At 39.0% G+C, this 26,800-nt stretch overlaps 1 pseudogene; it reads right to left on the reverse strand.

The window, feature by feature from the left end:
- Positions 1-1,674: 1,674 nt before the first annotated feature.
- LOC136130494 (putative RNA-binding protein Luc7-like 2) lies at positions 1,675-3,016 on the reverse strand (annotated as a pseudogene).
- Positions 3,017-26,800: the final 23,784 nt, after the last annotated feature.

The following is a 26,800-nucleotide window of genomic DNA, read 5'->3' on the forward strand; positions in this document are numbered from 1 at the left end:
ACTCCTCGGTGCGGTGCGCAGGATTCTCTAGTTGCGACGCACGGGCTCTAGAGCACAAAGGCTCAGTAGTTGCAGCACGCCTGCTTAGTTGCGGTATATGGGATCTTACTTCCCCAACCAGGGATCGAACCTGGGCCCCCTGCATTGAGAGCGTGGTGTCTTAACCACTGGACCACAAGGGAAGTCCCTAATTGCTCATTTTATAGGTGACTTTTTTTTCTCTCTGGCTACTTTAAGATCTCTCTCTTTCTCTCTTTCAACTTTTTTGTATTCTGCTGTTTCACTATGATTTCACTATGATGTGTCTAGGGGAGACTTTTTTTTAATACATGCTCATTGAAATTCACTGGGTTTCCTGGATCTAAGAAATACCAGCTCTTTTGCATTCTTATATTTTCCCGGAACTCTTGTTTTTTGGACCTTTACACTAGCCTTAGTCTCTTTGTAATATGTTCCTCTTTTTATCTCAATCTAATACATGTAGATAATATCTTCAGATCCAGTTTTCTAATTCTTTCTTCAGCTATGTCTGACCTCTTTTTAATGCATTGAGGGGTTTTGGTACAGGTTTATTGAGATATAATCAACATACAATAAACTGTACATATTCAAAGTGTACACTTTGTTAAATTTGGACATATGCATATACTCATGAAATCATCACCACGACCAGTATAATAAATAAATCCTTCATCCCTAAAACTTTCCTTATGCCACTCTGTAATTCTTTTCATTAGTTCTTCCCTACCACTACCCCTTGTCAAACAATCATTGATTTGCTTTCTATCTTATAGATTAATTTGCATTTTCTAGAATTTTACACATATGGATTTATACAACATGACTTTTTTTTTTTGATGGTGGTGGTGATTTTCATTTTATTATTTTTTACAATAAGGGTGTAATCTTTATACTCCACACACACAAAATAAAACAAAAAGTGCTTATGAAAGAGTCCCTGCCCCCACCCCCCATCTCAAAACATCCTGAACATAGCTATTCAATAGAACAGAAAAATCAAGACATGTTTGATTTCAAAATTTCAATAAAAAAGCAAAGCATGTAATGCAACAGCTGTTCAACTTCCCACTCTAAAATAGGCACCATTAGACAAACAAAACTCCCAGTATTTTAAATTTCTCCAGCACACATTCCAGTATAAATGTTCTGAACTGTAATCAGCTAGTAATTAATAATGGGAATAGAACCTTAGAACAGAAGTTATATTGCTTCCCTGCACCCCTTTCTCTTACAATTAGAGGGTAGAGGTATCAGGGGATACAGAGTCAAAGGAAGAAGGATTAAAAAGAAATTCCCAAAGTTGCTGTTTTTTGGACGAGAAAGGAAGACAGCATTTTACAAATGTTCAAAAAAATCCCAAAGCAAGTAACACAATTCATTCACTATCACTCCTACTAGAAAGAATAAAGACATCAGCATCTTATTATATAAAACTGTACTTTCAGAAGTGTATTACAAGTTCACCAGAAACTATGGATGTAGTTTTAGGCTTCATCAAAGAAAACAAGTTCAGATCAAGTTAGATGCTATACACCTAGCCTAGCTGGATAGGTGTCTGGAACTGCTCACTGTGTCACCCTGAACAGCTGTAAACTAAACAATAGTATGTAACTCCAGAGGAAGCTTAAGGATTGAGGATATGTACACAGCTAATTATATCTCCCCTGCTTCACACTCTTCAGAGCTCCTCCTGTCTTCTGATCTGCCATTAGCGCTCTCATAGGACCGCTTCTATCTTTTCGATCTCTGTCACGAGGTGATCTGTCTCTTGAATTCCTGTCTCTGTCACGTGATGCTAAGTCTTGTTCTCTGAATCTCTCTTTTGAGGATCTCCTCCTGGATCGCTCTCTGCTCCTGTCTCTAGACTGTGCCCACTTCTCTGGTGGCTGCGGCTGCGACTACGGCTGCTGGAGTGGGACCTGTGGCGATGGCGTTTCTCCCGGGATTTGGATCGAGTTCTCCTTTTCCATTCCCGTGACATGGAGCGAGACCTATGTCTGCGATACTCTCTGGACCAAGGATTCTTGCTATGTGATCGAGACCTCCTCAGCTTCTCCCTTTCTTCTCTCTCCCTTTCTTCTCTTCTTCTCAGGTGTTCCTGGTTTCTTTTCTCCTGCTTCTTAGCTACAACTCTCTTTAATTCTTCAAGCTTCTCTCTTATTTCAATAAATCCCAGGTGCAGTTTACCCCCAAAATGATCAGCCAGTCATCTGTCATTATCATGAAGACCTAAATAGGCAGAGCAAACTTCACAGACTCGAAGTTTCTGCTGCTGGAAACTGGAAGCTGGCATAGAATTCCAATAAACTTCCTCTGCTTCTCTTTTCTTTGCCCGTGCTTTCTCTACTTCATCCATTACTTTCTGGGATTCCTCCACATTCCCTTCAGCTCCTAGCTATTCCACCTTAGCCAACAATTTACCGATTTCATTTAACTCATGAATACGTTCTGCCTTTGCTGCAACTTCAGCACTAATCTCTTCCTGAGTTTCTGCTAATCTTTTCTTAGCCACTTCTGTTCTTCGATCACAATCTGCAATGAATGACTGCGGATGATCCATAGCATCGAGTTCAAAGAAAAAATCTTGTTCTTTGGATGCAATTTCATAATCTGCTCTTAAAGCCAGGTCATGGACTTTCAGACATTCTCCAAGATCTATTCTAGTTCCAGACAGGACATCATGGGGGCAACAATTCAGAAGGTGACTCTTGCATACTCTGTCATCACTGAATTTGATTCGTTGATGAGTAGTAATCTCGCTGTACCCTGCTTCCATTTATGCAGTATGCCAGGCATTGGCACGATTTTCAGTGGCACACAGGCGGTTGCCACCACCAGGGCCTTCTGGCCCAACACAGCAGTGAAAATCCAGTCATTTCAGCTAAATAATATCGTGGACTTGTAAACATGGGTTCATTGGTAAATCCTCTTAGTCATCCCGGGAGGTGCCCATCAACTGGTCCAGCATCGCGCGCATCTGGGCCTGCGCAGACATGGCGGCGGTGTAGCGGGCGGACGGACGCGGGTGGGGCGCAGACCGGGCCCTCTCGGGCGGGGGAGACAAGGGGAAGGGGTCAGGGAAGGTGAGACGTTGTCTCGGTTGCCGCCGCTGCCTCGAGGCGTGCGGAAAAGGGAGCTGGAGGGGTTGCAGGAGAGTCCGGGCTGCGCTCCTCACGACGACGCGTACGTGGAAGGCAGCAGCCCCTGAAAGCGACCCTCGTTCCCTCACTCTCCGTTGGGTTCCTGGGACAGAAGCAATACCGGCTAACCAAGCTCTCGTCTCCAACACCGCCACCCGCCAGAAGACGTCAGCCCCCGCTTCAAGCTCTGACGCCGCTCACCGCCACCGTCGCCGCCAACATGACTTCTTTTTTGGTGTCTGATTTCTTTCACTCAACAAAATTATTCTGAAGTTGTCCATGTTGTTAGGTCTGTCAATTGTTATTGTTGTTGTTGTTTTTATTTCTGCGTAGTACTCCATTGTACAGCTATAACACTATTTATCTTGTCACTTGTTGGATATTTCCAGTTCTTGGCTACTACAAATAAAGTTGTTATGAACATTCATGTACATCTTGTTATGGACATGTGCTTTCATTTCTTAGGTAAATATTTAGGAATGGAATAGCTGAATCATATCATATGCATATGTTTAACTTTTTTTAAGACACCGCCAAAGGGTATTCCAAAGTGGTTTGTACCATTTTACATTCCCACCAGCAATCAATGAGAGTTCCAGTTCTCCACATCCTTGTGGTATTATGAGGCTTTTTGTAGCTATTCTAGTAGATATGTAATTGTATCACACTTTTGATTTGAAGTGGTTTTAATTTGAATTATCTAATGATTAATGATGCTGAGCATCTTTTCATGTGCTTATTTGCCATCCATACATCTTCTTTGGTGAAATGTCTGTTTAAATGTTTTGCCTACTTTTAAATTGGTTTGTTATGTTATTATTGAATTATAATAATTCTTTACATATTTTAGATATAAGAATTGTGTCATAGATATATTTTGCAAATATCTTTTCCCAGTCTGTAGTGTGCCTTTTAATTTTTTAATGGTGTCCTTCAAAGAGAAAAAGTTTTAAATTTTGATGAAATATGTTATTGATGTTTTCTATTATAGTTATGATTTTTGTGTCATATTTTAAAAAGATCTTTGACAAAACTCCTAAAATTTAAAACAAATGAAGGAATATAACAAAACAGAAAAAAAAACTCTTTGACAAAGCCCAGGTAAGTAACATTGTCTTGTACATTTACACCTAGAAATTTTATAGTTTTAATTCTATATGTTTTGGTCAATGATACATTAAGTTAATTTTTAATTGGTAGGATGCAGAATCAAGGTTGATGCTTTTCCATATGGCTACTCAATTGTTCCAACACCATTTGTTGAAAAGATTATTCTTTCCCCCCATTGAATTACCTTGGTACCTTTGTTGAAAATCAAGTTACCTGATATGCCTTCGACTCTTTCTTGACTATTCTGTTATATTAATTTTTCTATCTTTACATCAATACCATACTGCCCTAACTACTGTAGTTTTATAATAAGTTTTGATATCCAGTAGTGTAAGTACTCCAATTTTATTTTTGTCTTCTGGTTTTGTCTGCTTTCTTTTCAAAGTTGTTTTAGTTATTCTAAGTCTTTTTCATTTCTATATAAATTTCAGAATCAGGTCATCAATTTATTTTTTTAAAACCTGTTGGGATTTTAACTGGGATAGTAAATCAATTTGGGGAGGATTGATGCTTTAACAATCTCAGGTCTTTTGTTCCATGAACATGATATATCTCTCCATCTTTCTAGGTCTTCTTTAATTCCTTTCACCAATGTTTTCTAGTTATCATTATATAGTTATTGTACATCTTTTGTCAAATTTATTTCTATTTCATATTTTTATGCTATTGTAAATGGTATTGCTTTTATAATTTTAATTTCTAATTTTTCACTGCTTATATATGGAAATACAATTGATTTTTGCACTATGACCATGTATCCTGAACTCTTGCTAAATTTGCCTATTAGTCCTAGTACATTCTTTTCATAGAATCCATAGGATTATCTACAAAGATAATCATCATGTCAGCAAATATAGTTTTTGTTTTTCTTCTTCCTTCCCAATCTGTGTACCTTTAATTTTTTTTTCTTGACTTATTGCATTGGCTAGAACTGCCAGTACAATATTGAATAGAAATGGTGAGAACACATATGCATGCCTTGTTACTGATCTTAGGGGGAAAGAATTTTCAGTTTTTCACCGTTAAGTATGATGTTAGCTGTAGATTTTCTATAATATCCTTTATTAGGTCAAGAAAGTCTTTTCTATTACTAGTTTGCTTAGAATTTTAACAGGAAAAATGCTTTTTCTGCATCTATTGAGATAAGCATATGGTTTTTCTGGTTTTTAGTCTGTCAGTATGGTGAATTATATCAGTTAATTTTTAAATGTTAAACTAAGCTTGTGTTCCTGGAATAAAACTCTCCTGGTTATGATGTATTATACTTTTTATGTATTTTTGGATTTGGTTGACTAAAACTGTTATGAATTTTTGCATCTATGTTCATGAGGGATATTGGTCAGCAGTTTCCTTATAATGTCTTTCTTTGGTTTTGGTATCAGGGTAATACTGGCTTCATAGTATGTGATAAGTATTCCCTCCTCTGCACTTATCTGGAAGAGTCTTTATAGAATTTATATTATTTCTTCCATAAATATTTAGTAGAATTTACCAGTGAAGCCAGTCAGGAGTAGTTTTCTTTGTGGGAAGGCTTAAGTTCAAGCTCTTAAGTAGATATAGGGCTAATTCGAGTCATCTATTTCTTCTTGAGTGAAGTTTGGCAGATTGTGTCTTTCAATGAATTTATCCACTTGTAAGTTGTTGAATTTATTGACATAAAATTACACAACATTGTAAATCAACTATACTTCAATTAAAAATAATAAAAAATAAAATTCATAATTTCCTTATTATCCTTTGATATCTGTAGCATCTGTAGTGATGTCACCTTTCTCATTCTTATGGCAACTTCATAAGTTGCCTCATAAATCTAGCTAGAGGTTTATTATTTCTGTTTTCCTTTCATTGATTTCTGGTCTTATCTTTTTATTGCCTTTCTCCTCCTTACCTTAGGTATAATTTTTTTTCTTCCTTTTCTAGTTTCTTAAGGTGGAAGCTGGGGTAATAAAGATTTTTCTTCTTTTCTAATATAGGTATTCAGTGCTCTAAATTTCCCTCTAAGCACTGTTTGCTGAATCCCACAGATTTTGATAAGTGTATTTTTATTTTTATCAGTTCAAAATACTTTCTAAATTCCCTTTTGATTTCCTCTTTGACTCATGTGATAATCAGACGTTTGATATTTAGTTTTTAAATGTTTGGATATTTCAAGATATCTTTCTGTAATTGATTTCTAATTTAATTCCATTATGATCAGAAATAAACTTTGCATATTTGAATAACTTTAAATATATTAGTATTTCTTCTGTGGCTCAGAATATGGTCTATCTTGGTAAATAATCTTTTTTTATTTTCACTTTAAAAAGAGTATGTGTTCTATGTGTACTTTATTTTTTTTTAATATTTATTTATTTAGGCTGCTCCAGGTCTTAGTTGCGGCACATGGGATCTTTGTTGCCGCACGTAGGCTTCTTAGTTGTGGCATGTGGACTCTTAGTTGCTGCATGCATGTGGGATCTAGTTCCCTGACCAGGGATTGAACCTGGGCCCCTGCATTGGGAGTGTGGAGTCTTGCCTTACCCACTGGACCACCAGGGAAGTCCCTCTATGTATACTTTATTTTTATTTTTTAATTAGTTTAATTTTTTTTTTTTTAATTTATTTTTATTTATTTATTTTTGGCTGCATTGGGCCTTCATTGCTGCACGCAGGCTTTCTCTAGTTGCGGTGAGCGGAGGCTACTCTTTGTTGTGGTGCATGGGCTTCTCATTGCAGTGGCTTCTCTTGTTGTAGAGCATAGGCTCTAGGTGCTCGGGCTTCAGTAGTTGTGGCTCTAGAGCACAGGCTCAGTGGTTGTGACGCACGGGCTTAGTTGCTCTGCGGCATGTGGGAACCTTCCTGGGCCAGAGACCGAACTCGTGTCCCCTGCATTGGCAGGTGGATTCTTAACCACTGTGCCACCAGGGAAGTCCTCTATGTGTACCTTAAAAGAATATGAAGTCCTCTGTGTGTACCTTAAAAGAATATGTACGGACTTCCCTGGTGGCACAGGGGTTAAGAATCCACCTGCCAATGCAGGAGAGATGGGTTCCGTCCCTGGCCCAGGAAGATCCCACGTGCCACGGAGCAACTAAGCCCGTGCACCACAACCACTGAGCCTGCGCTCTAGAAGCCCAGAAGCCACAACTATTGAAGCCTGTGCACCTAGACCCCATGCTCCGCAACAAGGGAAGGCACTGCAATGAGAAGCCTGTGCACCGCAACAAAGAGTAGCTTCTGTTCGCCACAGCTAGAGAAAGCCCACACGCAGCGACGACCCAACGCAGCCAAAAATAAATTAATTTAAAAAAAAAAAGAATATGTATTCTGTTCTTGTTGGATAGAATGTTCTATATATGTCAGTTGATCAAGTTTATTGATAGTGTTGCTTATGTCTATTTGTTCTACCAATTATTTAGAGAGTAGAGTTGAAAAATCTGACTGTAATTGTGTATATATATTTTTTCTCTGCAGTTTTCTTAGTTTTTGCTTCATATATTTTGAAGCTCTGTATTTAGTTGCATAGTGTTTAGGACTGTGACATTTTCTTGTGGGATTGTTCCCTCGGTCCCCATGAAACGAATCTCTTTATCTCTGGTAATTTTTCCTCTGAAATCAGTTTGGTCTGAGATTAATACAGGTTCACTGGCTTTCTTTTAATTAGTTTTATCGTGATACGTCTCCTTCTATTCTCTTACTTGTAACCTATTTGTGTCTATATTTAAAATAGATCTTTTTTGTAGGCGGCATGTAATTAGATCTTGCTTTCTCATCTGCTCAGATAATCTCTGTCTTTTAATTGGAATGTTTGGAACTGTGCTGCCCAATACAGTAGCCACCAGCCACATATGCCTGTTTAAATTTAAATTAATTAAAATTTAAAAATCAGTTCCTCAGTCACACACAAGTTGCATTTTAAGTGCTCAACAGCCACATGTGGCTAGTAGCTGCTGTATTGGACAGCACTGGTTTAAACCATTTACGTTTATATATAATGGGATTATTGATATGGTTGAGTTTGAGTCTAACATCTTGCTATTTGTTTTCTATTTATCCCACCTGTTCTTTGTTCCCTTTTTATTTCTAGAAGTTCTATTTGCTTTCAAATCTGCTTGGTCATTCTTTATTGTCATTATTCTCTGCTCATAATTTCAAACATTCATTTAATTTCTTTAAATATATTAAACATAGATATTTCCTTTTTTGTGTCAATAATTCCAACATCTGAAACATCTGTTGGTCTATATTTGCTGAAATTTGTTTCTGATGGTTCTCATTCATGGTGTCTCGTTTTCAATGTTTGTCTTGTGATTAAAAAAAAAATTGCAGTACCTCATTGTAGTTTTGATTTGCATTTCTCTAATAATTAGTGATGCTGAGCATCTTTTCATGTACCTACTGGCCATCTGTATGTCTTCTTTGGAGAAATGTCTATTAAGATCTTCTACCCATTTTTTGATTGGGTTGTTTGTTTTTTGTTGTTGTTGAGCTGTATGAGCTGTTGTATATTTTGGAGATTAAGCCCTTGTCGGTCACATTGTTTGCAAATATTTTCTCCCGTTCCATAGATTGTCTTTTCATTTTTTTTTTTAATGATTTCCTTTGCTGTGCAAAAGCTTACAAGGTTAATTAGGTCCCATCTGTTTATTTTTGTTTTTATTTCTATTGCCTTGAGAGACTGAACTAAGAAAACACTGGTATGATTTATGTCAGAGAATGTTTTGCCTATGGCCTCTTCTAGGAGTTTTATGGTGTCATGTCTTATGTTTAAGTCTTTAAGTCATTTTGAGTTTATTTTTGTACATGGTGTGAGGGTGTGTTCTAATTTCATTGATTTACATGCAGCTGTCCAACGTTCCCAGAACCACTTGCTGAAGAGACTGTCTTTTTCCCATTTTATATTCTTGCCTCCTTTGTGGAAGATTAATTGACTGTATGTGTGCGGGTTTATTTCTGGGCTCTCTATTCTGTTCCATTGAGCCGTGTGTCTGTTTCTGTACCAATACCACACTGTTTTGATTACTGTAGCTTTGTATTGTCTGAAGTCTGGGAGAGTTATGCCTCCTGCTTTGTTTTTTTCCCTCAGGACTGCTTTGGCAATATTGGCTCTTTCAGGCCTGTGCTCCGCAATGGGAGAGGCCACAACAGTGAGAGGTCCGCGTACTGCAAAAAAAAAAAAAAGTAGACAAATAACAAATACTGGAGATGGTGTGGAGAAAAGGGAACTCTTCTACACTGTTCGTAGGAATGTAAGTTGGTGCTACCACTATGGAAAACAATATGGAGGTTCTTCAGAAAAGTAAAAATAGAATTACCATATGGTCCAGCAATCCCAGTCCTGGGTATATACCCAGACAAAACTATAACTGAAAAAGATACATGCACCCCTATGTTCATAGCAGCACTATTCACAATAGCCAAAACATGGAAACAACCTAAATGTCCATCAACAGATGAATGGATAAAGATGTGGTACATATATACAATGGAATACTACTCAGCCATAAGAAGAACAAAATAATGCAATTTGAAGCAACATGGATGCAACCAGAGACTATCATACTGGGGCTTCCCTGATGGCACAGTGGTTGAGAATTCGCCTACCAATGCAGGAGAAACAGGTTTGATCCCTGGTCTGGGAAGATCCTACATGCCATGGAACAGCTAAGCCCCTGCGCCATAACTGCTGAGCCTGTGCTCTAGAGCCCACGAGCTACAACTACTGAGCCTATGTGCCACGACTACTGAAGCCTGCGCACCTAGAACCTGTGCTCTGCAACAAAAGAAGCCACCTCAGTGAGAAGCCCATGCACTACATCAGAGAGTAGCCCCTGCTCCGCCGCACACAGCAGCCCGTGCACAGCAATGCACAGCAATGAAGAGAAAGCCCGTGCACAGCAATGAAGACCCACAGCAGCCAAAAAAGAAATAAAGTAAATAAATAAATAAATAAAACATAAAGAGACTATCATACTAAATAAAGTAAGTCAGAAAGAGAAGACAAATATCATATGATGTTACTTATATGTGGAATCTAAAATATGGCACAAATGAACCTATCTACAGAACAGAAACAGACTCACAGAGAGATCTGACTTGTGGTTGCCAAGGGGCAGGGGGAAGGGAGAGGGATGGACTGGGAGTTTAGGGTTGGAAGACGCAAACTATTACATTTAGAATGGATAAAAAACAAGGTCCTGCTGTATAGCACAGGGAACTATATCCAATCTCCCGGGATAAACCATAATGGAAAAGAATATAAAAAAAAATAATGTCTATATGTGTATAACTGAGTCACTGTGCTGTACGGCAGAGATTGGCATGACATTGTAAATCAACTGTATTTCAATTTTAAAAATTCTAGGGGCTTCCCTGGTGGTCCAGTGGTAAAGAATCTGCCTTCCAATGCAGGGTACACAGGTTCAATCCCTGGTTGGGGAACTAAGATCCCACATGCTGTGGGGTAACTAAGCCCATGTGCCACAACTACTGAGCTTGTGCGCTCTGCAACCCACCAGCCACAACTAGAGAAGAGAAAACTTGCATGCCACAACTAGAGAGAAGCCTGAGTGCCGCAACGAAGAGCCCACATACCACAACAGAAAGATCCCGCATGCCTCAACGAAGATCCCGTGTGCCTGCAACTAAGACCCAATGCAGCCAAAATAAATAAATAAATTACTTAAACAAAGAATCATGAATAAAAAATGCTAGCTATAAAATAAATAAGTCACAGGGATGTAATACACAGCATAGGGAATATAGTCAATAATATTATAACAACTTTGTATCCTGACAGATGGTAACTAGACTTATTGTGGTGAACATTTCATAATGTATAAAAATATCGAATCACTATGTTATATGCCTGAAACTCATATAATATTGTATGTTAATTATAATTTAATAAAAAAATAAAATTAAAAATTTTTCTTAGAACTCAACAGGCAGGAATTCTTTGAGATCTGAATTAAAGTTAGGTTCCTCCAGAGAAATTTCCATTAGTTTCTATCAGTTGCCTGGAACGCTACCAATCTGGGACTATAGTCAGATTAAAATTTTAACCTAAAATTCAGCATTTAAATGAAAGTGAATCCTGACAGAAAATACATGTGAGGACCAACATGATTTATGAATTCTTGAGGAAGATTTCTGCCCCTCCCACCAACACCAAGGTGAAAATAGGCGTTTCTTCATTATCGCCTGTGCAGTGTGATTTCTTTTTCCCGCTATTGTGGCCTCTCGCGTTGCGGAGCACAGGCTCCGGATGCGCAGGCTCCGGATGCGCAGGCTCAGCGGCCATGGCCCACGGGCCCAGCTGCTCCGCGGCATGTGGGATCTTCCCAGACCGGGGCACGAACCCTTGTCCCCTGCATCGGCAGGCGGACTTTAATCACTGCGCCACCAGGGAAGCCCCTACCTGTGCAGTGTGATTTCTTATTCACCCTTGCACTGAGGGTGTAATAGGGTAGGTTTTCTATTAGACTCTCCACCTTGGTCAGCCCAGGCTTTAACTCCCAATTCCATGCTCTGCTTCATGCAGGCATCAAGGAGGAACGACCCTCTGGAGTTTGAAAAAAGCCTCAGGGTGATAGCCAGCTTGGCACTTGTTTCCTGACCAGATTTCCTACTTTCACTACTGGTTTTGAAATCAGCAGATTCCTTACTTTGGATGTATCTACAATTATTTTAAAATATTTTACCCAGAATTTTAGTTGCCTCCATCTGGAGGGTTGTTCCCATAATACTACCAGAAATGGAAGTTTCCAGCCCTGTTGTGTTTCAAATTGGGTGCTACATGAAAAATTTCAGAGCCATTGGTTAACAATAGCAGTATAACTACCATTATGTATTGAATGCCTGCTCTGGTTCAGGTATTTTTACATGTATAATCCCCAATTCTCACAATAACGCTACAAGTAGATACTATTGTTTGCATTTAACAGATGAAGCAACTAGGATTAAATTGTCCAAAGTCACACAACCAGTCAGCAAAGGAATCTAAACTCTGCCCTTTGCAATCAATCCTGATCTCCTTTTCAAGCTACTGAGTCTTTGTGTGTGTGTGTGGGATCATAGTTCCCCCACCAGGGATAGAACCCGTGCCCCCTGCAGTGGAAGCACAGAGTCCTAACCACTGGACAGCCAGGGAGTTCCCAGAGTCTTTTTTCTTAGTACTGAGAGCACACAGTGACTTTTATATTTAACAGCAGGCACTGAAAGCAAGTTGAGCAGAGAAGAGATTTTAAGGGGTTAGATTTTCCATTTTAGTGTCCCAACTCATAGGCTCCCGTCATCTCAACCCATAGCCCTGACATTCTTCTTCATCAGATTCAAAATGCTCTTCAGTGAAATGCTCATGCAGAAACTGACTTCATAACATTACTAGTCAGAACTCTCAGATCTCCCCATTTCTCTACAATTCCAAAGTGCCAGGTGATCTTTATTTGCATGAGACACAAAACCCATTATCTGAATTCTCTTTTAGACCATGATATATCTAGTGGGACTTTCTCACAACCGCAGCCTTTAGATGTCATTTTTCTTCATTTTTTGGGTTGGTGGCTTTTGTCCTTAGCAGCTGTGGCCTTCAGCTTTATCTGTGTTTGCAATCAGGAAGCTGTGATACTTCCTGAGACTGTTCAGGGGTGCAATTTACACAATACAACTTGAGTTCACTTTCTTCACTTTGGAGTTGCTCTAGGCTCCTGAAAGGGTTGGCTGTGCTTTGTTGTCAGTTTTCTACAGGTTGAATTCAGCAGTTGGTGAGAACCAACCTCTGTGGTTTGCAACTACTTGTGCTTCCTGAGCAACATATGTGGAGAATTTGGAAAGAAGGCAATGATTAGGATTGGAGGCTAGAAAACCGTTGAGAAGGAGGAAGTTTATCAACTCAGTGGGAGTAAATCTGCAAACCACCTTCAGAATGCTAACACGCACACACTGTTCCTCGTTGCTAAGACCAATCAGCAGGTTGTTGATGAAAAACAACCCAATACCAGAGGCAGAGAGAAGCTGGAGGAGAATCATCATTTTTAGATATTCAGATCCTTTGACCAAAGGAACAGAATCAGGAATGGCATTAGTGGGTGCCACTGATTATACACAAGCTTTTTCATTCGTGAAATGTTCCCAAAGCTGTGACCATCATTCTGTGTTTAAAAGTTGTTTCCTGGGCTTCCCTGGTGGCGCAGTGGTTGAGAGTCTGCCTGCCGATGCAGGGGACACGGGTTCGTGCCCCAGTCCGGGAAGATCCCACATGCCGTGGAGCGGCTGGGCCCGTGAGCCATGGCCGCTGAGCCTGCGCGTCCGGAGCCTGTGCTCCACAACGGGAGAGTCCACAACAGTGAGAGGCCCGCGTACCACAAAAAAAAAAAAAAAAAAAAAAAAAAAAGTTGTTTCCTTGCTGGCTATACCTTAGTATGATAAGCTAACCTATTTTTATACTTATTGATATAAAATGTATACTATTTTAAAATATTATGAAACTATTTGTGAGCTTATTGTTGAGTTTGTGTGCTAGGAGTCTTGCTTCTGGGCCTTCTTCCCCAGGGTCCTGTCTTTGTATCATTTTGGTGAGACGACTTGGAGGAGTAGGAGGGGCAGATACACAAATCAATCTGTGTGAGCAGATTTGGTATATGGAAATCGGTGAGCACAGGGGTGACCTGAATTTGGGGATCATGTCTGCATTAGAGGTGTTCAGCTTTCCTGGTCTCCGTAAATGATGGTCCAGAACTAAATGTCCACTCACTGCCTGACCCCCAGAAACTAATATAAACAATGTCTTTGATGGCTATAGTATCTATCCTCTGAAATTCTAAGGATTAGTGTACTAAGCCCCACAAAGTCCCTGTGAAGTGAATGAATAGGGTTGGCGTTACCATTTCCACAAGAAAGGAGGGGTGCAGATATCTAGGAATGAGATTGCCTGATTTTCATTAGGCTGGACTGTCTCCCTCACCCATCATACCCACAGAAGACTTGGATTCAAATATTGGCTCTACCACTTAGTACCTGTGTGACCCTGGGCAATTGCTTCTCTGAGTTTCAGTTTTCTCATCTGTCATATACACATAATGACAATTACCTAATAAGAATTTTGAATTGGGAAAAGACTGGCAAAAAACTTGACACATTATAGGCATTTAAGAGATGCATGTTCTCTTCCCCGCCCTCACAGTTCACAGAGCCTAAATTATCATTGCATGTTTTCTATACTTGGAATGGAATAAAAGTATCTGAATATCCTAGACGCTGGCAGATATGCAGTCAAACCACACTCCATTGAAGATGTGCTAAACAAGGTTTTTAAGAAAGTGACCACATGGGGGAATAAAAGAGACATTTATAATGGCAACCAACACAGAAAAAACCCACAAGGATACAATGAAAACTGAAACCACAATAATCTCTAAATAGAGAAGTAATAATTGTAGCCTATATTTAAGTGTACGGGAAGCAAGGGTTTGGGGAGGGGGTGTGCCTGCCATGGAAATCATGCTTATTATTTCTAAGTTTGTGGAGAGAACTAGAACTGATTTTTTTTCCAAGTCACAAAATGTTTCAAGTCTTTCTAGTCTTACCAAGAAAAGTATACGAATAAAAGAAGTAATAAAGAGTGATGCTGAGAGAAATGGGCCAGGGCAGGAGTATACAGGTAGAGTCAATGGGTATTGATAAAGTTCTCATTTTTAAGCTTGGGCTGGAATCGCAGTTGTTCAGTTTTACTATTATACTCACAGCTTACACTTTCATTACATATATTCTTCTGTATATAGCAAATATTATATAATAAAATTTTTTTAATGAATTGGAAATTTGGTGAGTTCCATAGCAATAAAAAAAGAGAATATTCAATATCTGTGAGGAGATTCTGTCCAAAATCAAAGATGGTATGTGTAATCCCACTTCCCAGATGCTGCCAGAGAATATATTTGCCTTTCTAATTCTAGAATCAGTAAGTTAGTGAAAAAAGAGAGTATAGCTTTCCCTCTGGACATCAGTAAATTTCTGGATCAGGTCTCTTATACAATTGTACTTATTCAAGGTCACAGAGAAGTCTGATCTCCATCGGGCAGGTGAAAACAACTTGGGTGATAGCGTCAAAGGACATCAGGCAATGGAATGGCTTCAGGCTTGATAGAGTCGGTCTATAAATTGCAGCCCTCCACAATGAGTGGCTGATTTCTTAAATACCCTTGTGAATTGTTTGAAAGAAGAAATATACTTCTCTTAATTGAATGTATGTGATTTAATAATAAATTATTAGGGTTTCTAGAATAAAAACTTGTCATATTCGGGACTTCCCTGGTGGCCCTGTGGCTAAGACTCCATGCTCCCAATGCAGGGGGCCTGGGTTCAACCCCTAGTTGGGGAACTAGATCCCGCATGCATGCTAAGTCCACATGCCACAACCAAGAAGCCTGCATGCTGCAGCAAAGATCCCAAGTGCCACAACTAAGACCCAGTGCAGCCAAATAAATAAAATTTTTAAAAATTTTTTAAAAATTTTTAAATGGGACTTCCCTGGTGGCCCAGTGGTTAAGAATCCATCTTACAATGCAGGGCACGCTGGTTTGATCCCTGGTTGGGGAACTAGAATCTCACATGCCTCAGGGCAACTAAGCCCGCACGCCACAACTAGAGAGCCTGCACGCCTCAGTGAAGAGACTGTGCATCGCAACAAAAGATCCCACATGCCGCAACTAAGACCTGATGCAACCAATAAATAAATAAATATTAAAAAAAAAAAAACTTGTCATGTTCTAATTGAGAAATAAAATCAACCAGTGACATGACCTGTCCCCAAAGAAGGGTGCAAATAACCTGAGATCAGCCTTGAGAGCCAGACAGACTGCCTAGTTCTGTTTCTCTGGAGAGCCTTGACTAATAAAATATTTCATAGGAATATTGTTAGGATTAAATGAGAAAATGCATGCAGCACACTTAGCACAGTTCTTAGCACAGAGTAAAGTCTTAATAAGTGGCAGTTACTACTATGAGAAGGTATCAATAATGATACAAATATTAACAACAGTAGGGCCATTTATTGAGTTCCTACTCCACACTAGACTCTTGACTTATATGATATGATATTTTTGCTCCTTTTGTTTGCAGACTCATCTTACAAATTGTATTTAATTTGTAAGGTGGGGTGGTGAATAAAGAGACAACGATCACAGTGAAACTGAAAGCATAAGCTAAGGAGAGCTCAGTCACACCTTTTCTTCAGGGACAAGAAGAGCTGCAGGACAACTAGATTTTATTTGATACACAAATAAGAAGTAGAGCTAATTTCTATACTTCATGCGACTACAAAGAGACAGCTACACTCTCTAGGTTGGAAATGCACGCTCATACTCTGAAACTGACCATCGTCCAAAGTAAGGACAATTTGGCACATAGTCTTCTTTGTGGAGAAAGTGCAGCTCAACTGAATGCTGACAGCATATGCTTCCCGGCCTGGAGAAACAGCACTTACACACTGTTTTAACGTTTCTGAACCCCCAAGTTTAGGTTAAACCATGAGGGATAGTCTGTTATTGGTCTCTTGCTCACTATTCTAAAATTACTAGTGTTAACAGTAAACTTAGGTAAGATTAAAACATTACTAAGTAGGCAAATATATGGATGTATTACTAACATAATTTCCCCAAGAAATCCTATTGCGCCGAATTTAGACTAAATTAAAATTGTTTCAGTAATATTTATTCATTCAAAAATGTTTAATTTATGCCAGGCACCATTATAGGCCCTGGAGATGCAGTAGTAAATAAAGTAGACAGGATCTCAGACTTTGTGGAGTTTAAAATCCAATGGGGAGTCAGATAATAAGCAAATAAATTAAAAATCATCAGAAAGTGCAGAAAAAAAAAAAAACAACTTGTGAACACAATCATTCTGACACAGCCCAGTCTTTTGTGAAACCCTCTTTTAGGCTATCTGGGGCTGAGGTGTACATAGCCTTCGCCCCTCTCTGTTGGTACTCTAGAATCTTAGGGAAGGAGCCCAAGTGGTCATCACTTTTCACAGCATGAGAATTGTAAGAGGCGATAAGGAGGAAGTTTCATGGTCACACTAGTATTTGCACAAATACTGGGTAAGAGGGGGCTGGCACCATGACCTAGGGTAAGGCTATACCCTGAGAGAGGGGGTTATCTTGAATCTCGGGAACTTTGGGAAGTGAATAAACTTCCCAGAGGCTGCAGGTATAGACCAGAAAATCCTTGGGGGCACACTGAGCACTGTTCTTCCCTCTTGGACTGGGAGAGACCATCTCCAAGCTGAGTGTTTACAGGGCCCAGCCAGGGTTTTGATAGAATTATAGAACTTAGATGGTCAGAGCTGGAAAGTCCCTTAGAGAACATTTAGTCCATCCTCCTCACTTTACAAGGAAAGAAATAGGCTCAGAGAGGGGATAAGCTCAAGTTTAAAAGCTGGTTAAGGCTCTGGCAAAGACTGGCTAGATAGATAAAAGAGCTAAGATCTCTCAATCACCTGTGAAGGCAGCAACCTGAACACACCCAAACCAAACGTGACGTGTGTAAGAAATAAGCTTTATTGTATAAGCCACTGAGATTTTGGATTTGTTACACAACTAGTGCTCTTTACTATGACAAATACACTGACAGTTTGGAGACTGTGATGGTTAATTTTAAGTGTCAACTTAACTGGGCCATGGGGCACCCAGACATTTGATCAAACATTACTCTGGGTTGTCCGTGAGGGTGTTTTTGGATGAGATTAACATTTGAATTGGTAGACTGAGTATAGCAGGTTTTCCTTCCTACTGTACATAGGTCTTACCCAATCAGTTGAAGACCAAACCAACTGAATTGAGCCAAAAGGCTCAGAGGGAACTTTGCCAGCATGACGGCATGTGCTAGGACACTGGTCTTCTCCTGCTCTTGGACTGGAACTTATACCATCAACTCTCCTGGTTCTCAGGCTTTTGCAATCAGTCTGGGAACTACACCACAGGTTTTCCTGGATCTCCAGCTTGCTGACTGCTGATCTTAGGATTTTTCAGCCCCCCAATCATGTAAGTCAATTCTGTGTGTGTGTGTGTATATATATATATATATATATATATATATATATATATATATATATAGGTTCTGTTTCTCTGGAGAACCCTGACTGATACAGAGACTATACGTCAGACCTTCTGACTCCCAATTCAATTCTGTTTTTCACTAAACTATTATATCTCTCCAAGCAAATACAGAGAAGATTCCCTAGGAAACTTCATACCCACTTGCCATACCTAGAACCTCCCAGTCTTGGTCCAAGAGTGAAAGTGAAAAATAAATCTCCATGAAGACACAAGGGGATCCTTAGCAATGCACAAAGTATAAGTTTGTGAGTGCCCTGGGATCAGCTAACCCTCTGGCACTAGTGCTTGGACTACAATGTGTCTCCTAATCTACTGTCCACTATTTCAAGTGCCTAATAAGAGCACATGTGCCCAGCAGTCTGTCAGCCAGAGAACTCTACCTTGATCAGTACTGCTACACACCTAATAATCACCTGAAGCTTGAACTGTGAATCATCAAATAAAATTAAGTAAAGGTTTAATATTGTATGACTTTGCTATAATCTGATTTTTTTTTTTTGCGATACGCGGGCCTCTCACTGTTGTGGCCTCTCCCGTTGCAGAGCACAGGCTCTGGATGCGCAGGCTCAGCGGCCATGGCTCACGGGCCCAGCCGCTCCGCGGCATGTGGGATCTTCTCAGACCGGGGCATGAACCCATGTCCCTGCATTGGCAGATGGACTCTCAACCACTGCGCCACCAGGGAAGCCCTAATCTGATTTTTAATGTAATAATCTATACATGGTACAAACACAGAACCACAGTCCATTGACACAAACTTATAACCATCTACTGACTAGAATTGTCTATTCCTGTCTTCTCTGAACTACAGATGGAGAGACAGATTACCAGATGGAGAGAGATTATCAGATGAAATAGCTAGTCACAAAGCTTCCATCCCCGGGCAACTGGTGAAATGGAGTGATCTGGATCTCTTTTCCATAGCTTCATGATATTAACTCTCTTCTGAGTGAAAGGACTTAGTTGGACATACCTGAAACATATCTCTATAGTTGTTATTTTAGATAAACTCTTAGAAAAAAAAAAACCTTAAAATCAGAGAACCTTTGGATTGAAAAAGTTTTGGAGTTCATCTGATTCTACATTTACATTTTTTAATTTTATATGTTCTTTAGTGCCTAAACATGTGATATAACCAGTGACCACACAAAGATAAATCAGAAAGATGGCGTGCAAAGATATGATACTGTGGTAGGACTCCCTCAGCTGGGTTAAGAACTTGTCATCCTTGTTTATTAGAGTCCTGTGAATGGTAGTTTCGGTACAAGGAAAGAGGAAGTCAAGTTTGTGTGAAATCTCTGGGAAGGTATGTCCAAGAGATAAAATATAGACAAGTCTACCGAAAGGTAATGAAAGGGTGGTTCCTGACTCTTCCAAAAGTCAGCTGATAGGAGATATGCAGTCAGGCTTTCCTACCCTAAGAACAACTGAGGAATTGCCATTGCAGCAAAATCTTACAGAGGCACGTCAATCAGTTCTGCTTCTCAGAAGGGGCAACCTAGGAAATTGTCTAATTTATGCTAAAAGACAGAATTGAAACTATGCTTCCTAATTTACCAAAAATAAAAAAATTCTCAATGAAGTTTGTAGAACTAGCATCAAGAAGCAAGTCTAACTTCCTGCTGTTTCTCCTCTACAGTTACAAAAAATTGAGGCTTTAAAAACCTTGCAAATTAGGATCCTTCCTCAAATACCAGAAAATGAACTGGCAGCGTAAAGCAATATATAGTCTTTTGGACAGAGTAATTGAGTACTTTTTTTTCTCAAGTGTGTGTGTGTGATCAAAATATCAGATGCTTTAATACACACACACACACACACACAATCAAACAGTATCAGAAATTAAGATTTCGATTGGAAATTATATTTCACCCATGTCTGAAAGACTTTTAAAGGGTAAATCATATAAACATAAAGACCAACAAAAGGAAAGTTGGCATAACTATACCGTCATCAGCAATCATACATTCTTTTCAAGCATACATTATCGATAAAAATTGACCATGGATAAGGCTACAAAATAAATCTCAACAAATAATATCAAGAGAATTAATATCATGCAGGTCATGTTCTCTGATCAAAATGTAATTAAATTATAATTCATAAAAAATTACTGAAAAAGCATGATTAGAAATTTTAAATGCACTTCTAAATAATACATCTGTCAAGTAAGAAATCTTTTTAGCTAAGATGTAGAAATAAATGAAAACATGCTGCAAAAACTAATAAAATAGAGACCTTTGGCAAAATTGATCAAGAAAAAAATAAAGGCACAAGTAACAATATTACAATGAAATACTGAATGTAATTATGGGTACAGTAGGGATTTTTTTTAAAATCAGAGAATACTATGATTTTTCATAGTGTTTCATAATGATTTTTAAATACTGTGACAATTAATTTGAAAACTTAGAAGAAACAAAACACCTCCTGAAATATATAATCTATTACAGCCGATTTAGGAAGAAAGTGAAAAACTAAATAGACTTATAGTCACTAAAGCTTAAAGTATACCCTCCCCTTCCCTTTCCAAAAAAAAAAAAAGGCCCAGACGAGTTCTATCAAATACTCAAAGAACACCTAATCTCAATCTTTCACAAATTGTTCCAGAAAACAGAAAAAGAGGAAATGCTACCCTATTCATTCTGAGTGAAGTTAACCCTTGATATCAAAACTACATATGGACAGTATAAAAAAGAAAGATTATAAGCCAATTTCACTAATAAGCATAAACGCAAAAATCCTCCGTAAAGTTCAGCAAACCAAATCAGCAATGTAGTTTTTCAAAATGACCAAGTTGGGGTTTGTTCCCCCCAGCAATGCAAGGATAATTTACCATTAGAAAACCCAGAAAGTCATTTGCCACATTGACAAGTTAAAGAACAAGAACCATAAGATTTAGAAACTAAGTAACACACATTTCTCAACAGATGTCTAAAAATCATACAATAAAATTAAATACTCATGAACACAAACAGAAATTCTTATCAAATAGTAATAGAAATTCTTAGCCTGATATTTCAAGTTATCTACCAAAACCTACCCCCCAAATCATACTAAAATGTGAAAAATTAAAAGCATTTCCCTGGAAATTAGGAATAAGACAAGGATGCCTACTATTCTGCCCCTATTTAATACAGTGTTAGCTACCGCAGTAAGAAGAGTACATTAGAAAGACCACTATTCATTTGCATATTTTATGATTACCTTACACTGAAAATCTAAAATAATCTGCAACAAACTGAAGTTTCAGCAAAGTTGCAAAATACAAGATCAACATACAAAAATAATAATTTTGCTCCCATACACCAGCAGCAGGCAGTTAGAAAATGCATTTTTTTTTTTTTTTTTTTTTTGCGGTACGCGGGCCTCTCACTGTTGTGGCCTCTCCCGTTGCAGAGCACAGGCTCCGGACGCGCAGGCTCAGCGGCCGTGGCTCACGGGCCTAGCCGCTCCGCAGCATGTGGGATCTTCCCGGACCGGGGCACGAACCCGTGTCCCCTTGCATCGGCAGGCGGACTCTCAACCACTGCGCCACCAGGGAAGCCCAGAAAATGCCATTTTAAAAAAAGAACTATGAGAGCAGTGAACAAAAAAAAAGACAGAAAATTATGCCCCAAATTATAAAGTGTTATTGAAAGACATAACAGAAGACCTTAATAAATGAGCAATATACCATATTGATTGACGGGAAGAATCAATATCAAAATGATTTCAGTTCATCCCAATTAAATAATAAGTGCGGTACAAATAAAAATTCCAACAGAGTTTTTCACAAGCAAGAACAAAGGACCAAGGGTAGCCAAGATATTCCTGAAGAGGACGAAATAGGTCAAAAGAAAGCCTTCCCTACCAGCTACTAAGAGTTTATTACAAGTTTAATTGAGACACTACAGCTTTGGCTTAGAGATCGGCAAAATGACCAATGGAACAGATCAGGAAGACCAGAAGCAGAACTATACAGAAATAGAAACTTGACATATGATGGCAAAATGGCATTAAAATCAGAGGGAGGGGCTTCCCTGGTGGCGCAGTGGTTGAGAGTCCGCCTGCTGATGCAGGGGACACAGGTTCTTCCCCTGGTCCAGGAGGATCCCACATGCCACGGAGCGGCTGGGCCCGTGAGCCATGGCCGCTGAGCCTGTGCGTCCGGAGCCTGTGCTCTGCAACGGGAGAGGCCACAACAGTGAGAGGCCCTCGTACAGAAAAAAAAAAAAAAAAAAAAAAAACGAGGGAAAAGGATGTAATTTGCTATAAATAATGTTGGAGTAATTGGTTATCCATGTAGGAAAAAAGTGTTTAATTAGATCCTATTTCATATCATACACATATAAGTGGATTAAAAAGCTAATGTTGGGCTTCCCACCACAAACAGTAACCCCCACTCACCGCAACCAGAGAAAATCCTGTACAGAGCAAGGGAGACACAATGCAGCCAAAATTAAAATAAATAAAATAAAATAAATAAATTAAAAAAAAAAAAAAGCGGGGGCAGCAGTTAAGAATCCGCCTGCCAATGCAGGGGACACGGCTTCGAGCCCTGGTCCAGGAAGATCCCACATGTCGCGGAGCAACTAAGCCCATGTACCACAACTACTGAGCCTGCACTCTACAGCCCGCGAGCCACAACTGCTGAAGCCCACACGCCTAGAGCCCGTGCTCCGCAACAAGAGAAGCCACCGCACTGAGAAGCCTGCGCACTCAAAGAAGAGTAGCCCCCGCTCGCGGCAACTAGCGAAAGCCCGCGCGCAGCAACAAAGACCCAACTCAGCCAATTAAAAAAAAAAAAAAAACCTAATGTTATAAGTAAGCATTTTAATGCTTTTAGAAGAAAGTATAGGGGATAAGCTTATGATCACCAATTAGGGAAGGGTTTCTTAATTCAGACATAAAAAGCATAAACCATTAGGGAAAAAGACAAATATATTTTAATACATTAACACAAAAACAAACAAATCCTCTTCAACCAAAATGAAAAGGCAAGCTACAGACTGGGAGATGTGTGCAACATATTTAACTAACAAAACAGTGAGTAGTGAGAACACAGAAAAATTCATTGATAAAAAGCAAGCAACCCAATAGAAAAATTCATTGATAAAAAGCAAGAAACCTGATCAAAAAAATGGGCAAAGTACATGAATAGGCATTTCACAGAAAAGGAAACCTGTCAGGCCAATAAACTTATGAAAAGATTCTCAACCTCACTAGGAATCAGGAAATGCAAATTACATTAACATTTTACATCCACCTGATTGGCAAACATTTTTAAAGTCTGACAATACCAAGTGTTGGTAAGATGTGGAGCAACAGGAATTCTCTCATACTATTGATGGGAATGTAAACTGGTACAACTTTGGAGAGCAATTTGGTAATATCCAGCATTCCCATTCCCAAGAACATACCCTGAAGAATCTCTTTCACAAAGAGATATGTAAAAGGTTGCTTGCATCAGAATTGTTTGTGACAACAAAAACTGGAAATATCCAAAACTCTCCCAACAGGAGAATACATAATTAGTCACCAAGTATTCATACAATGAATTCTATATGCAGCAGTTAAAATAACTGAACAAAAGTGCATGTACCAACGTGGATAAATCTCAAAAAACAAAGTATTGAGGGAAAAAAAGCAAGGTGCAGAAGGATATATACACTATGACACCAGTTATATTAAGTTAAAATATGCTAAACAGTATTACATGTTGTTTATGAGAATATGTATAAGTAAAGGTATAAAAATATTCACGGTGATGATAGTGTGCCAGTTTTGGTATAGTGGATGCCTCTGATGAGACAGGAAAGGGCTAAACATATTCCAGAAGTTAGTCAACCATGTCTGTAATATTTCATTTTAAAAATAAAGTCTGAAGTAAATATGGCAGAACAATGGGTAAACTGACGTTTATTGTATTAGTCTTTTTAATTTCCCATAGGCTTGATATGTTTCAGTTAAAAAGTGAATAACTTTAAAACAAAACTTCAGAATAGACTTCATCTTAATGGATGATAAAATCCCTAATAACTACTAAGATTTCAATAAAATTTAACCATAAAATGGTCAAAATTCTCATTGTGAAACATAAATATTTCCATTTTAAGCAAACATGTGTCCACACTATCAATCAATAAATAAGAGCTATCTAGACATAAATTGATAGCAGGGTAAAAAATACATAAACATACACACACGTGGGTAGACTGGAAATGAGCACTAAAAAGTTAACATAAGCTTGGAAGCTAGAAGGGTTTGGGATGAAATTCCTTTTTAAAAAAATTAATTGACTCAATGAATGAAATGTTGAATAAACGTTAAGGAACAAGTGTATTATGTACTTCCTGAAAAGTTGTTACTTTAGAAATCATATAGCAGCAAAGATTTAAATAGTGCTCTAGAAATGTACAGTAAAAAGTAGTCAAGTCCTTTTCGGCCTTCCTCTCAATTCATTTCTTTCTGTTAAATGATCAGGTTAAACAAGCAGGCACACAACAAAATGACACAGGTCAAATCACTATCGACACTTCAAGAGAAAAAAAAAATCACTATCGACACCAAATTTTCAAGGGCAGTGGCACTCAAGAACTCACCCAGTGATACTTTGCTATGCCTTTAATTAAGGCGGGGCTTTTAAAGCTCAATTGTTCCATTCGTGTCTCAAATCAATCAGATGAATTTCACCTTTTACGTGGCCTGAATCCTGATAGCTCGGCACACTTGATAGGTAATTTAATCATCTGTGGTGTAGATGAACGCAAACTCAAATTAGCTACTGAAAGAGTTGGTCTTCTCTGAGATAGCTGTGCTTTTCCACTTTTATGCAAGAGCTGAGCTTCACCAACTGGCTAGCTGGAGGTGTTATTAAAAATTTAGTGAAAGAAACAAAGGTGTGCTCTGGTGTCTCTTGTTACCCTTTCTACTGTTACTCCAGTGGACAAAAGGCATAGGGCCTGCCTCATGAATAATGTGACATGGAATATTCACATGTATTTTTAATGGAGTCAAGTAATAACATTAAGAGAGATATTTGCAATCTTCAAATTTCACACGGTAGCAGGCGCAGTAATTTGTTTTGATTCTGAACTGAGGATATCAGGATATTTTTTTTTCCAAAAAAAGCACACTATTAACATCAAAATTAAAATTCCACATTTATAGCATAAATAGGAATTATGAAAATGGACCAAAGTTCTAAAAGTCACAAGGGTAGAGCAGGACAGGGCAGCCAGCTAGATTTCAATCAGTTCTACTTACCCCCCAATGTAACTTCTTTACTTTTCAAACCAAGTTGGAAATAATCAACCAATGTGCACAGTGAATCCTGTGAGAAGGTCGTTTTGTGATCTTTATTCACTGGGAACTTTGTTTCCCAGGACACTAGAAAGAGCTTCCTGGATGCTGCAACTGTTCACCCAACAGTTCTGGAAAATTATCTTAAACTGCCTTATAGAGTGAACAAATTTCAATTTTGAATGAGAGTAAACTGACATGTAAAGACATGGTGTTGAAAACCAAGTGAGGATAGCCAAACACCGAGATTTGGAGAGACCGGAGAAAAGCATGCTCAAAGCCAGGGAGAGTCCTATGTGTTCTGTTTGCTTCCTTGGCCCTCAAGCAATTTCTCTTCCCTCTGTGCTGGAGAGAGCAGAGCCAGCCAGGATGAAGCAGGAGTTTATTTTCTCTGCTTATTCACTTACCACCTCAGCAAATATTTATTGATCTCCTACTGTGTGCCAGGCATTGTTCTGGGAGCTGAAGATTCAGCAGTGACCAAATATATAAAGCTCCACAGGACACTGTGTTCACTGCTGTATCCCTAGCACCTAGAACAGTGCCAGGCACAGACTCGGCACTCAATCAATATGGGTGAAATTGATTTGAACAGAAATGGACAAGCTGCTGATGGTCACCATGGGCTGTGCAATACCTTGGCTGGGTATTAGAAAGAGTACAGGTAGTTGGGATTTATGCCAGGACCTTATTCTGGTTTCATTCATTTAAAGGACTGATTTATTCCCAAAGGTGGGATAGAGCCAGAAATAACCCAGATGCCAATTTTACTGCCCCTCATCAGTCTTCAGATTTATAACTTGCCTTAGGTGAGGCAGCTAATCAGTCTCAGATATTTTCTTTCCCCTCCGTCTCCAGAGAATCAAAGTAGTCAGGTTTGGATTGTGATGATAGAACCATATCTTCATTTTATGGTAAAGGAAACCAGTATCGGGAAGGTCAAAGGATTTGCCCAAGTCACATGGTATGTTGGTGACAGAGTCATGACTAAGACTCAGTCTCTAGACCTAAGGCTCGTAACGCCTTTATTCATCTGGGAGCCTTCTGGCCTGTTTAAAAACAAAAACAAAAAACCTGAACCTCTCAGAATAAAAAGCCCATATACATGTAGGACATCAGAGACTCGGCAAGGTAGGAACTTACTTTT

The sequence above is a fragment of the Phocoena phocoena genome, chromosome 1 (genome assembly GCF_963924675.1).
Source record: "Phocoena phocoena chromosome 1, mPhoPho1.1, whole genome shotgun sequence".
NCBI classification, from domain to species: Eukaryota; Metazoa; Chordata; class Mammalia; order Artiodactyla; family Phocoenidae; genus Phocoena; species Phocoena phocoena.